General features: G+C 48.9%; 1 protein-coding gene across 3 annotated transcripts in view; it reads right to left on the reverse strand.

Moving 5' to 3' along the window:
• Positions 1-9,938, reverse strand: part of Abhd6 (abhydrolase domain containing 6, acylglycerol lipase) — a 45,304-nt gene extending 35,366 nt beyond the window's left edge. For 2 of the 3 annotated variants that reach the window (XM_077795637.1, XM_026402024.2), the window contains exon 1: positions 9,850-9,938. The gene's annotated coding sequence lies outside the window, so the exon portion shown is untranslated. The remainder of the gene's footprint in view (positions 1-9,849) is intronic. The other variant, XM_026402025.2, reaches the window with a different exon arrangement.
• Positions 9,939-13,434: the final 3,496 nt, after the last annotated feature.

A 13,434-nucleotide genomic window follows, 5' to 3' on the forward strand; every position in this document is an offset into this window, starting at 1 on the left:
TCTTTATTCAACAATGCACAAAAAGTTTAGAAACAGACTGTGTATCTGAGGCCATTGTAGAACTAGATGCTCTCATATCATGTACATATTACACTCCCAGCCAGGTGTAGTGGCACATGCCTGTAAACCCAGTAGCTTGGGAGGCTGAGGCAAAAGGATCGAGAGTTCAAAGCCAGCCTCAGCAACTTAGCAAGGCCTTAAGCACTGTCTCAAAGTAAAATTTAAAAGGGCTGAGGATGTGACTCAGTGGTTAAGCACCCCTGGGTTCAATTCCTGATACTAAAAAAAAAAAGTACACACCCATCAACAAAGTCCAAATATGTGGCCCTGGGAAATTCACCTGCCTTTGACCTAGTAATATTTTTTCTTCTAAGAATTTACCTATATTTATATCTGAACATGTGTAAGAATACATTTGTACAAGGTTATTCATTACAGTTTCATTTATACCATAATAAAAAATAATAAATTCATATGTCCATTTACAGGGAACCTGGTAAGTAAACAATGGTATAGCTTTACAAAAAAAAAATTACATACAGGCATTAAATACAAATAGAAACTAAATATAAGGCAGTTCAATTTTCCCCATAGGTAATGACCTCCAAGATACATTATTAATTCAAAAAAGTGATGAACAGAAGACAGTAGATAGAATAACACCATTTGTGTTTAAAAAAAAGAGATTGTATATGTTATGATTACATATGTATGAAATGATTCTACATGGATACACACACACACAAAAAAAAAACTGGGACTAGTAGCTGGCTCTGGTGGGAGGGAATGGGATTCTGGAGGCAGAGATGAGAGTAAAATTTTTCACTGATATTCTTTTTGTAAATTTTGAATTGCTACTGTACACAGGTATGAAGGGTTTTTTCCTATTTAATTAAAAAATACAATATGAACTCAAATAAAATGGTCTATCTTGAAGCCAGGTATGGAGGTGCACACCTGTAATCCTAGCTACTTAGGAGAATGAAGCAGGAGGATTGCAAATCAACCTGGACAACTTAGTGAGACTTTGTTTCAAAATAAGGTTAAAAAGGGCTGGGGATGTAGCTTAGTGGTACTGCACTTGCCTAGCATTGGGTTCAATCTCCAATACTATTAAAAAAAACAACAACTCTATTCTGTATTGTTCAACACAGTAGCCATTATACATGTGGCTATTTAAATTCATTAAAACTAAATGAAATTTAAAGTTCAGCTCCTCAGCAATATCAGCCACATGTCAAATGCTCAATAGCCACACGTGGCTTGTGGCTACCATATTGGAAAATGAAAATCCAGAACATTTTAATTATCACAGAGAGTCCTACTGGCTAGACATGAACTTTCTTTTCTTTGGTACTAAGTAAGGATTGAACCCAGGGACACTTAACCATGGAGCCACATCCTCAGCCCCCCCCCCCTTTTTCTTTGTATTTTATTTAGAGACAAGGTCTCGCTGAGTTACTCAGGGCCTCATTAAGTTGCTCAGGCTGGCTTTGAACTCGCGATGCGATCCCCCTGCCCCAGCCTCTCGAACCACTGGGATTACAGGTGTGCGCCACTGAACCCAGCCCAGTCCTCAACTTTATATTCATTCAAAAGGCCCATGAGAGGCAGTTATCAAGCCTTAATAATTTCTCATAAGAAGAAATACAAACTTGAATGTGTTACAGTGAAAATTCATCATATCTGAACATGAGCTGGGTGGCCTGAGGCTCGGGACAGACTCTCCTGTCCTATGCCACTGTCCAGAGGTTAAGTCTGCCTGGCAGGAACTTTAGTCTTTAAGGATCAAAGTCCAGCACTCTAAGATAGCAAATGATAAGAATTTTCTCTTTTGGAACCACATGGCCTGGAATTACACAACCATAAACAGCCATAGATTCCTATCTTCTTTATGGTAGAGAGGGACTGAGGAAAGGGATCACTGTCCTGCTTCACAAAGCACCAGCAACAGGTCCCTTGGGGTCCTTGCTCAAGAACCAGCTGGCAACTTCTGCCACTAGGGCAGCACTGGGCAAGAGAAGAAGCCCAGCCAGGTTGGGCCTGTGGGTGGAGGATCAGAGAGCACCAGCAAGTCCTGCTACCCAGTCCTCTGGGAGAAGTCTCAGCCAGAGGGGAGAAAAGGCAGATCAACCAGGGGCTCATTTGAAAGGCAGGAGGCTGGTTTATCCTGTGGCCCAGCTTCTAGAAAGTTGTTTTGGAGCCAGGAAGGGTGGCACACATCTGTAATCACAGCAACCTGGGAGGCTGAGGCAGGAGGATCATGAGTCACAGCCAGTCTCCACAACTGAGCAAGGTGCTAAGCAACTCACTGAGACTCTTCTCTCTAATAAAAATACAAAAAAAAAAGTGCTGGGGATGTGGCTCGGTGGTAAATGCCATGGGTTTAATTCTTGGGACAAAAAAAAAAAAAAAAAAAAGACTTATTGGCCACAAAGTAAGACAATAAACCATACTACACTGGCCTGGCCGAGCACCTCAAAAAGTCAGACTCTTGGGCCAAGATGTGTGGGCTGTAACAGTCTGAAAGAATCACCTGCTTGAAATCTTGTCTTCAAGAAGACAGCTGAAATGCAAGCCAACCTGTTGCTGGTTAAAACAGAAGCCAAAGCCACTTGGCCCTTTATCTCCAAGGACCCTAAAGTCTTCAGGCTCTAGGGGAGCCCACAAGAGCCTTCACCCCCCCCCAAAGTAAAGAAACAGCATCATGTAAGAAACTATTTTCCTCATGACTAAAAGGAATTAAAATAGCCCTGGATATGCATGGATTAGAGCAGAGGCCTAAACTAGAACCTGGGCACCCACAGACATTTTCCCATTGACGCAACCTACTCTCCCAAATAAAAGGAAAGACTAGGAGATGAGGAGTCTTCACTACAGATGGAGCTGGCCTGCAGCCTTTTCTAGCTTTGGAAGCAAAGCTGGTGTTAAAGGAAATCAGGGCTCTGTTAATATACAATGGCAAGGTTCAGGGGCAAGATTTCTGGCTTCCTGCAAAAAATCTAGCATTGGGGGCCCTTTGGGAGTTGGTCCCCACGTTCCTTCAAGCCAGAATCTCCCCCAAGGAGGCTGTCTCAGTTACCCAGGAAAATGGTTAAGAGTGCAACACCCTTTTGTTTGGAACTGTATCAAAATGAATAAAATCAAAAGCAAAATTGCCATTTTAGCAGGGTGTGGTGGTGCACGCCTGTAATCCCAGGAGCTTGAGAAGCTGAGGCAGGAGGATTGTGAGTTCGAAGCCAGCCTCAGCAAAAGTGAAGCACTAAGCAACTCAGGGAGACCCTGTCTCTAAATAAAATACAAAATAGGGCTGGGGATGTGGCTCAGTGGTGGAGTGCCCCTGAGTTTGATCCCAGGTACCCCTTCCTCCCCAGAAAAATCACCATTTTAATAGCAAAACTAAACCAAGATCAGGTGGTAATTATCACCCGTGCTAATTGTCAGGACAGAGAATAGCCTCATGTAGATTAGCTCACTCTATGAAAAATCCTCCCCACTTCAATTTGGCTATGGTGGCCCTACCAGAGAGAGGTCACTTTTACAAACTTATCTCATGGCTTCATTGATCTCTTACGGGTCTGTCAGGTTTCTGTTTTCTGAGTCCCTGTCTCTTCCCTTCCTTAATGGTCGACAGGCCTCACACTGCTAGGTCCTCTCACGGCCTTGACATGTCCTTCAGGTGACATTTTAGCATCCCCTGTTTTGCGCAGAATCCTGTCTCTTATAAGAGTCATGATCTCACTTTTCACTGTGTGTCTTCCATTTACAAAACATTCTATGACCTGGGGAAACAGATGCCCCTGGGGTCTGCCTGGAAGGTCCCATGGTGGAGAACAGACAGAGTGGAGCGGAACATAGGACACAGATCCATTAGTAACATCTCCCTAGCGTGAAAACCTGTTTCCGCCTACAACCTGGAAACCCAGGGAATAGGTACTAGACACACTGTTGATCTGACCCCCTTGTGAATGCCCTGGATGGACTTTCTGTTTTCCTCCACTGTCCCCACTCTCTTTTGGTGGGGGAGGGTGGTGTACCGGGGATTGAATTCAGGAGCAACTCAACCACTGAGCCACACCGCAGCCCTATTTTGTATTTTATTTAGAGATAGGGTCTCACTGAGTTGCTTAGGACCTTGCTAAGTTGCTGAGACTGGCTTTGAACTCGCGATCCTCCTGTCTCAGCCTCCCAAACTGCTGGATTACGGTGTGTGCCACCTAGCCTGGCTGTCCCCACTCTCTCTACCAGTAAGACACCCTCTCCCTACCCCATCTACTCCTTTAAAACTCTTCTAACAGAGCAATTGGCTCCCTTAGCCTTTCCTGGGTGCCTGGCAACCAGCCCCTCACCCTCCTGCCCAGGGTGTTTGCACATCTTGTGACATCTGTGGCTTGTCCCTTGGGGTGGGAACACTGGTTGTGCCCTTCACAGGATGCCAGCTCCTCCAAGTCAAGTCCAACCACATCATTGGATCTGTCTCAGTCCTTAGCATCCACAGTGTTTTGCCCTTGGTGGCATTTGATAAATACCAAAAACCAGGATGGAAAGTCAAAATACCACCAGCTGCTCAGAGTGAGAGGAAACAAGCCATAAATCAACACGCTGCAGGGCCAGCGTCAACGTGGGCTGCTCTGTTCTTACAGCCACTGACACAATGAACATTCATCAGAGCAGCATGGTTCGAGACGCCAGTCCTGATGGGGATCTGGGACCCAGAGAGGTTAAGCAAGCTCCCCAACATCACACACCTTTCTCTTCCCCTGACCCAACTCACCAGTGGTCCTCCAATGGCCCTCAGCATGAGGTGCAAGGCCAATGATTTGGTGCCTGTCCATCTTTCAAGTCCCATCTCCCCCCACCTCTTTCTTGGATAGATCTGCAACCCCAAACACACTATGCCCTTCTGCACTAGTGCACGGACTCTAGTGCACGGGCTCTCCTCTCCCGGCACACAGATTTCCCTCTCACCTAGCAAGCTCCGCGCATCTGCCAGTCCTGGTTGTTAACATGGCACTACCATCTGCAAATGCTTCTCGGAGGATTCAGTTTTGCACTTCAATAACCTGGGTTCATTCTCTGCTGTGCCACAGACCAGCCATGGGACCTTGAACCTCTTGGAACATCAGTGTGGGGACAAAATGAGACAAAGAGATGGTACAAGGAACCAGTTCAGAGTGGTGACTGGCACATTCTGAGCTCCCCCTGCTCAGCTGGGGAGATCCCACCTGCCTCCATGGAAGTCAGGCAGCCCTGTCACACCGCAGTCCCCTGCCCTACACTGCTCAGGGACTGTCCAGATGCTTGAGAGCTCTGTGGGCAGCATCTGTGCCACTGTCTCTATAATCAGGAGTCTCACCTATCAAACGCAGTCCCCAGATGTCATTATACACAGGGCTGGCATCCAAGTCTGGGTACATCATTCCATGCCAACAGTCAAACAGCCAAAGTTTCTGGAAACTGCCTCAGACAAAGGCTGCTGTTACTTTAGGTGATGACTTAAGATGAGCATCCCAGCCCGCAGCAGCGTCAGGACCTTGGCCCGCACCCTCCGGAGCCGTCTGTTCCCCTGAGTCAGCAGTTTGCTGGGCACAGCTCCAGAGTGCCAGTGGAGCCCAGGACAGACCCAGTGCATTCAGCCACAGGCGGCGATGGCCACCTGGGCTCTGGGACAGGGAAGGTTGGACTGGTCCAGAGGGCTTCTCAGGGATTGATCTGGGGGAACACCTTCATCTACATTCAAGGTCAGAAAGAATGCTGTGGAAAACACATGTGGCACAGGTTTTTCTACTTGGCACAACTGACCACGGGGGCCAGTAATTGTTATGGGGCATTCCTGTGCATTGTAGGACATTCAGCGGCATAACTGGCCACAAGTTATGATAATCAAAAATGTCTCCAGCAGGCACGGTAGTGCATGCCTGTAATCCCAGCAGCTCCGGAGGCTGAGGCAGGAGGATTGTGAGTTCAAACCCAGCCTCAGCAACTTAGTAAGGCCCTAAGCAACTCAGCAAGACCTTGTCTCTAGAAAATATAATAGGGCTGGGGATGTGGCTCAGTGTTTAAGTGCCCCTGGGTTCAATCCCTGGTACCAAAAACAAACAAACAAAAGTCTCCAGACCTCCAGCCACTAATTCTTTTAGAGGAAACAAAATTGCTCCACTCTGACCTAGTCTCATCATTGTGATAAATGTGACGGACATTGTAACCACTCACACCATCTACCCCAAAAGACCGTCTTACAGTCCACAGGGATTTTTGTTTAAGTTCACCATCTTAAGGCAGTTCTTCTCAACCCATTTGAATCCCCTGGGGAGAGCTTTCACAAAATTCTGATCTTTGGGCCTCAGGAGGCTGAGGCAGGAGGATTGTGAATTCAAAGCCAGCCTCAGCAACTTAGCAAGGCCCTAAGCAACTCAGCGAGACCCTGTCTCTAAATAAAATATAAAAAAGGGCTGGGGATGTGGCTCACTGGTTAAGTGCCCCTGAGTTCAATCCCTGGTACCAAAAAAAAAAAAAAAAAAAAAGAATGGAACTTAACTCCATTATCCAGCAGTTTGCCCATGGGCTTACTGAATACAAAATATGATTACTTCTGCTTGGCCTGAACTCCCTTGCCTGCCTCCTAAGTAGGGTCTATGTGAGCCGTTTATTAATGATTTAATAGAGCTCTTGTGATTCAAAGTAGTGGTCAACTACCGCTGCTCTTCATAATAGCTGGCTGGTGTTTATTGACTGTCTACCACACACTGGGCCCTATGCATTATTTTAGCTAAGGATTACTACTACCTTCTGAAGCAGGTACTGTTTCCAAAAGCTGAGGCTCAGAGAAGTTAGGTAACTTGTCCAGGGACACATAGCTATAGCAAGTGGTAAAAGGGAGATATGGGCGCAGCCTGCCTGATTTTGTGGTGGAAATCCTTTGTGTTATAAACAAAAGCAAATATGCAAGGTTACAATGGTAGACACCAGGCAAAATAATTTTCTCTGAGATCAGACTGAAACTCACTGAGGGAGGTTGGTGATGCAGGGTTCATAATCCTGGGTCTATTTTTACTTTTTACTTTGGGACCCACTGCACCTGCTGTGGTCCTCCCCCTACCCTTCTCTCTCACCCTCTTTCTGTCCTGGGGCTTGACCAGGTAGGTGGAGAGAGGGGCCTTGGGGAGCACTTCTGATCTTGCTAACACAACTGCACCCAAGAGGACAAGACAGTTGCACACAGCAGAACTTTCCAAGTGCCACCATGGGAATGGGAGGCAGGAAAAGCTTTTAGTTGGGGACAAGAGAAATCAGGGAAGTGTTCCTGGAGGGATATGCAGAGCTGCTGAGCAGCACCCTAGAGGGCAGTAAGAGTTAGCATCAGAGATTTCTGGAAGGACCTAGGCAAAGGCGGCCCGGGGAGAAGAGTGTTCCCCTCTTGGGCCTCAGCAGAGGAAGCCAGGAGGGAGGAAATGGTCTCCAGGAGCCTAGGCAAAGGGACCAGAGCAGCAGGGGTGCCCAGGAAGCAACCCATGAACCATCTCAGAAACATGTTTGCATTCCAGCCCTGGCACTTTCCAGTTGTGTGGCCTCAAGCAAGTCCCTTCTCTTCTCTGGGCCTCGATGTCCTGGAGGAGGGCATTGAAGACCCCTTGGTGGTCTGAAAAATGAGCTAATTAACTAATTTATTTATTTAAGTAGTACTGGGGATCAGACCCAGGGCCTCAACCGACTAGGCAAGTGCTCTACCACTGAGCTCCATCCCCAGCCCCAGAACCTAATTTTTGAAAATAAATTGGTGCTAAGAACACAAATTATTTCTAATTTCCTATGTTATAAAAATACTGATAATGTACAAAGCCCTGGGTTCAATCCTCAGCATGCAAAATAAATAAATAAATAAATAAACAAATAAATAAACAGGGGAACGTGGCACACGCCTGAAATCCCAGCAGCTCAGGGGGCTGAAGCAGGAGGATCACAAGTTCAAAGTCAGCCTCAGCAAAGACAAGGCCCTGAGCAACCCAGGGAGACCCTGTCTTAAAAAAACAAAACAAAACAAAACAAAACATAAAAGGGCTGAGGGGGATGGGGTTGTGGCTCAATGGCAGAGTGCTCCCCTAGTATGTGTGAGGCACTAGGTTCGACCCTTAGCACCACCTACAAAAATAAATAAAGACATGATATAATAAACAAGTACTGAGTGCAGGTAATAATCCCCTTTAAAAGATTACAGGCATCTACAACTACAAAAAAAAAAAAAAAGAAAGAAAGAAAAAAGAAAAAGAATCTAAAAAAAGTTTTTAAAAAGTGGGGACTGGGAACGTGGCTCAGCGATGAAGCACCCCTGGGTTCAATCCCTGGTACCAAAAAACTAAAAAATATAAATGAATAATAAAGAGCAAAATGCTGAGAAGATTGATTAGTTAATACTGGGTAAAAAGTCTAGTGGTTCAGAGTGGGGAACTGAGGTCACTCACTGTGTCCTAGGAAAAGACTACCTCTGGAAGCTTCCTATACCTCCCCTGCCAAGTGGGCCTAAAAGTGGCACCCACCTCAAGGGGCTCTTGAAGGGAGTAAGGGCTATAATCTTTTAAAGGGGATTACCACCTGGCACTCAGTACTTGTTTATTCTATGTTAGCTATTATTAATTATAGCAATTTTTATTTTCCTTTTTTTTGGGGGGGGGTGGGTACCGGGGATTGAATTCAGGGGTGTTCTACCACTGAGTTACCCGCCCAGTTCTTTTGTGTGGGTCTGTGAGGCAGCCTCCCTAAGTTGCCCAGGCTGGCTTACATCCTCCTGCCTCAGCCTCTGGAGCCGCTGGGATGACAGGTTGGGCCATTGCACCCGCTAATTATAAACTATTTTTAACTGGCAAGCCAGGTGCAGCCAGCCATGAGGGATTTCTGGGCAGGTAAGAAGGTGACACAAATGCTGGCCTCCAGGTCTCTGCTTGGGCAGGACCTTCCTCTTACTTCCTCTTCTCAGCTTCCAGGGCATCAAAACAGGTTCAAAAGACGTGTCCCCCGGACGCCAAGCCTCTGGCTCCTCCGCTACCCTCTTCCTTCCCCATGCCTCCCGGTCAATTGGCCTCCCCAGGCGGCTGCAGGCTGGGGACACAAATCCTGCACGTGCTCTGCCCTGCAGCCGGCATTACACAACCCGCACCCGGGAAGCCCGGGTCCGCGCAGGCGGGGTGTCAGGGATGCCGGCGGGCACCGGGCTGTCGGGGTGGGTGGACCAGCACCCCGCGAGTGGGTCTCCGGGAGGACCCGGGGCAAGGGCGCAAGGGCGAGGGAGTTGGGGCGGGCGGGGGTGAGGGTGGCCGACAGGCTGCAGCGGAGAGGTGTTCAAGGAGAGCGATGTCGGGGGTATGGATGGACACGGGGGCGACGCGGGGGAGGTGACATGGAACCTGTAGTCTGGGAGGGCGACTTGTGACCTTTCTCCAGGCAGGGGAGGCAACAGGAGCGCAGGACCCCAACCTTGCAGGCACCGGGGTGTCCGGGCTGCTGCGGGCGCGGGAGGTGGGAGGCGGAGAGGCAGGAAGGTGCGGGACCCACCCCGACCTCGCCCTGTCCCCGGGCTTCGGGAGGGTGGCAGCTCGGCCCGGAAGCCTGGTGATGGAGAGGCACCCGGGTTCGGGAGTCTCGGGCCCTTCCAAACACCAAGGAGGAGGACAGATGCCACCGCGGGAAGACGGACCAGAAAGGGAGCTGCGGGTCCAGGACCCATTTGCACCCACCGCGTCGCAGGAAGGGGGCAGCCTGGACTCGGAAAGTGGGGGCAGATCACGAGCCACCGGGGCGCCCCCAGCCCTTTCCTGGGCGCTCCCCCCACACACACACACACTCCGCTCCGCTCACCTGACCGGCCTCACCCGCCTGGTCCCGCCGCCCGGCCCGGCCCGGCCCTCGGTCCCCAGACCCCGGCTCAGCTCGGCCCCGCCGCGCACGCTCCCGAGCCGCTCTCACTCCCGCCCTCCCGGCTCGATTCCTTAAAGGTGCAGCGCCTCGGCCCTTGTTCGCCGACAGAAAAGCCGGCCCCGCCTCCAACAGCGCTCCGCTCTGGCCGCCACTTTCGGTCTAGGGGATTCCCGGGCGCTAACTCCGGCTTCTCCGCGTCCCCGGCTCAAAACGTTAAACCCAGAGAACAAGTTAATATCCAGCACAACCCGACCCCAACAGCCTTTATGCAAAGACCTAAAGCCAGGGTTGCTGCACAAGCACCTACTATGTTCTGGATCTCAGAACTGATCATTACTCTCCCAAAGGGTGCACAGTGGGGCGGGGTGTAGTCGGAAGGCATTGCAACCCCAGGAAGCAGGATTCCACAAAGTGAGGCCAGAAATCGAGGGGCCGTGTTTATTGAACATCTACCATGTACCTGTTGCTACTGAGCGCTGCATTCACCGAAGAGACTCAGCCAGGATCTCTGTCCAGAGAGGGCTCCAGGAGAAAGAAAGGGACTGATATGGGTTCACAGGCCAACAGAGTAACGCTACATGAGTTGTCCTATGTCATCCTCTGAAGCAGACACTGGTACTGGCTTCCTTTCTCAGAAGAAACCCAGGCTCGCGCGTACAGCGAGGGCTTGCCCAGGGGCTCTGCCTGGAAAGGACAGAACAGGGAATTCCAATCCAGGACAGCCTGACTCCAAAGCTGGGAAGCATCCGGAAAGGCCTTTAGACAACCGCTGGTTAAATCCCCATTATGGTCTTTTCTTTTAGGGACATTTAAATCTCATCTCAGTCTGGCTGCTCCCTTCTTTTTAACCACATCTTAATTTAATGTCACTTCCACCAGGAAGTCTTCTCTAAGGCCATATTGGGCTCATATTGCACGGTGGGGTTTCTTCCATCAAAGCATTCATTCAGTTAACAAGGAGTAGTGAGCTCCTGCTGTGTGACCTCACCTGGGTCTTCTGGCTGTGCTGAGCCTTGCCTCCCACTTGAGAGGGAGGCTCTTGACCACTTAAATCCACCACAAGGGAACCTTCCAGACCTGTGCCCTCCAAGCCCTCCAGACAGGTGGGGTATATCCTGGCTGAGTTGAGCATGTCCCATTAAGAATGTGCCATGGGCAGGAAGCCTCAGAGACACAGCAGAGGGGCATCTCTGAGGCCACTGGTGAAGGAACACCCATGCCTGAAAGAAAGCTCACTCTATCAGGGCTTCTGAAATTTATGCTGGCTTTGGGCCAATCTATCTGGTTTGGGCTGGAGCATCTTTCTCCAAGTTCTTGGCCGCCTCTTCACTCACACCTCAAGTTTCAATTCCCAGTCCCCATGATAATTTATTCCTCAAAGTCTGCTTCCTTAGTCCTGCCTCTTGATTTTATCTCTCCTCACTGCTAAACTTGCACCTTTCCAAGCCAGTTATCTGTCACAGAGAGGCAACGAGAAATAAAACTGAGCTGCCCTTTCTTCTCCCTGGGCCAAGTATTGGTCCTGCAATTGTGGCGTTATGGTTTAGACATGAGGCATTTCCCCAAAAGCTCATGAATGAGTCGATGAAAGTAAGTTTAGAGGGGAAATGATTGGGTTATGAGAGCCTTAATCTAATCAGTGCATTAATCCACTAATGTGGATTAATTGGGTTCTGCAGGTAGGGTATGGCTGAAGGAGCCATATTTTGTTGCTGGTGAGCAGACCTCTCTCTTTGCTTCCTGATTGTCTTGTTCTGAGCTGCTTTCCTCCACCACAACCTTCCACCATGATGTTCTGCCTCACTTCGGGCCCAGAGAAATGGAGTCAGCTATCTATGGATTCAGACCTCTCAAGCCATGAGTGCCAAATAATTGATAATTGATAATTGTTCTTGTCAGGTCTTTTGTTCACATCATCAAAAAATATGACCAAAACTTGTGGGCTCTGGGAATATTCATCAGGTGAATAAATGAATAAAGGAATTACATTAACAAATGACTTTCCAGGAGGTCCCAGCCTGAAAGCTGCTTAGGGCCTCGATAAGTTGCTGAGGCTGGCATTGAACTCACGATCCTCCTGCCTCAGCCTCCAGAGCTGCTGGGATTACAGGCATGCGCCACAGCACAGGGCAGTTCATTCTTTCTTGTAACTCACAGTCTGTGGACGCTCCCTACCCCCAGGACTCCGAGGGCCTGCAATTTCTTTATCCAGATGAGGTTTTTCCCTGTCACAGTTTTATTATTTAGACATACTTAGGTGATCTCCAGGGATGAATCATATTCTGGGTGACTCTTCTTCACCCAGTGGATGACAAGAAAGAAGTTTTAATTAGCTCCAGTTTCACAGTGTAACCAAGGAGGCAGGAGGAGATGGGGAATTCACCTCCAGCCCTCTCTGAGTCCGTGACTCCCATGAGACAGGTGGGAGGCTAGGGATTCTTCCCAGGTGCCCCTTCCTTTCTGGGTGGCAGATAAGAGAGAGAAACTCCTTATCAGCAGACAAGTCCCAACCCAGCCTTGGCAGAGTTCTGAAGCCTTCTCCTATCAGCCACTGGGAAGCAGAATGCCTAGGCTGCATCCTGCCCAAGTCTGCAGGTATCTCCCAAATTCAACAGCACATCAGCCAGACCTGAATGGTGCCTACAGGGGCCACTGTCTAATGTGCACTTGTTACTAACCCACTTTACAGACAGAAGCACTGAAGTGCAGAGGGTTGATGATCTCATAGCCAGCACGTGGTGGAGCTAGCCATCAGAGGTATTCATTCACTTGTTCTTTTATTCATTCACTCATCAAACATGACCCACTATGTGTTTGTTACTGTCTGTGTGAACAAAGACACATTTCTTGCCTCCAAAGACTTAGAGTTTATCTTTTTTGGTGCGGGGAGCACCAGGGATTGAACCCATGGACGCTTAGCCACTGAAACATGTCCCCAGCCCTGTTTTACATTTTATTTAGAGACAGGTTCTCCCTAAATTGCTTAGGGTCTGGCTAAGTTGCTGAGGCTGGCTTTGAACTCATGATCCTCCTGCCTCAGCCTCCTGAGCTGCTGGGATTGTAGGCATGTGCCATTGTACCTGACTTAGAGTCTGTTTATAAGAAGAAAACATGAGATACTATTTGGTCAGGGAGTCCCACGCAGACTGTGATGGAATCACACAAAGGCCGTATCAGCATATGAAAATGTGGGCAAGAGAAAAAACGGATAGCACAAGACACCGTGTATACACAGATGCCGCTGGACAACACCTCCAGGCTTAGAAGCCATTTGCATGATCCATTCCCCAAGCAGACCCCACAGGACAACTCTAAGCCAGCCAGGGAGCCCTCTGCCCAATCTGCAGCTCAGATGCCACCACCTTGCAGCAGCCTTGTCCAGGCAAAATTAATTGTTCCATCACACACAGCCCTGCAGCCCATGGTACATATGGGCATTTGTTCACTTGGGTGGCTCTTGACTCTACCAGGCTGTGACCTTTCCCACCTCCATCACCCCAGGGAACAGGATGACGGTGAGTGGCA

This window comes from Urocitellus parryii, chromosome 3 (genome assembly GCF_045843805.1).
Source record: "Urocitellus parryii isolate mUroPar1 chromosome 3, mUroPar1.hap1, whole genome shotgun sequence".
NCBI classification, from domain to species: domain Eukaryota; kingdom Metazoa; phylum Chordata; class Mammalia; order Rodentia; family Sciuridae; genus Urocitellus; species Urocitellus parryii.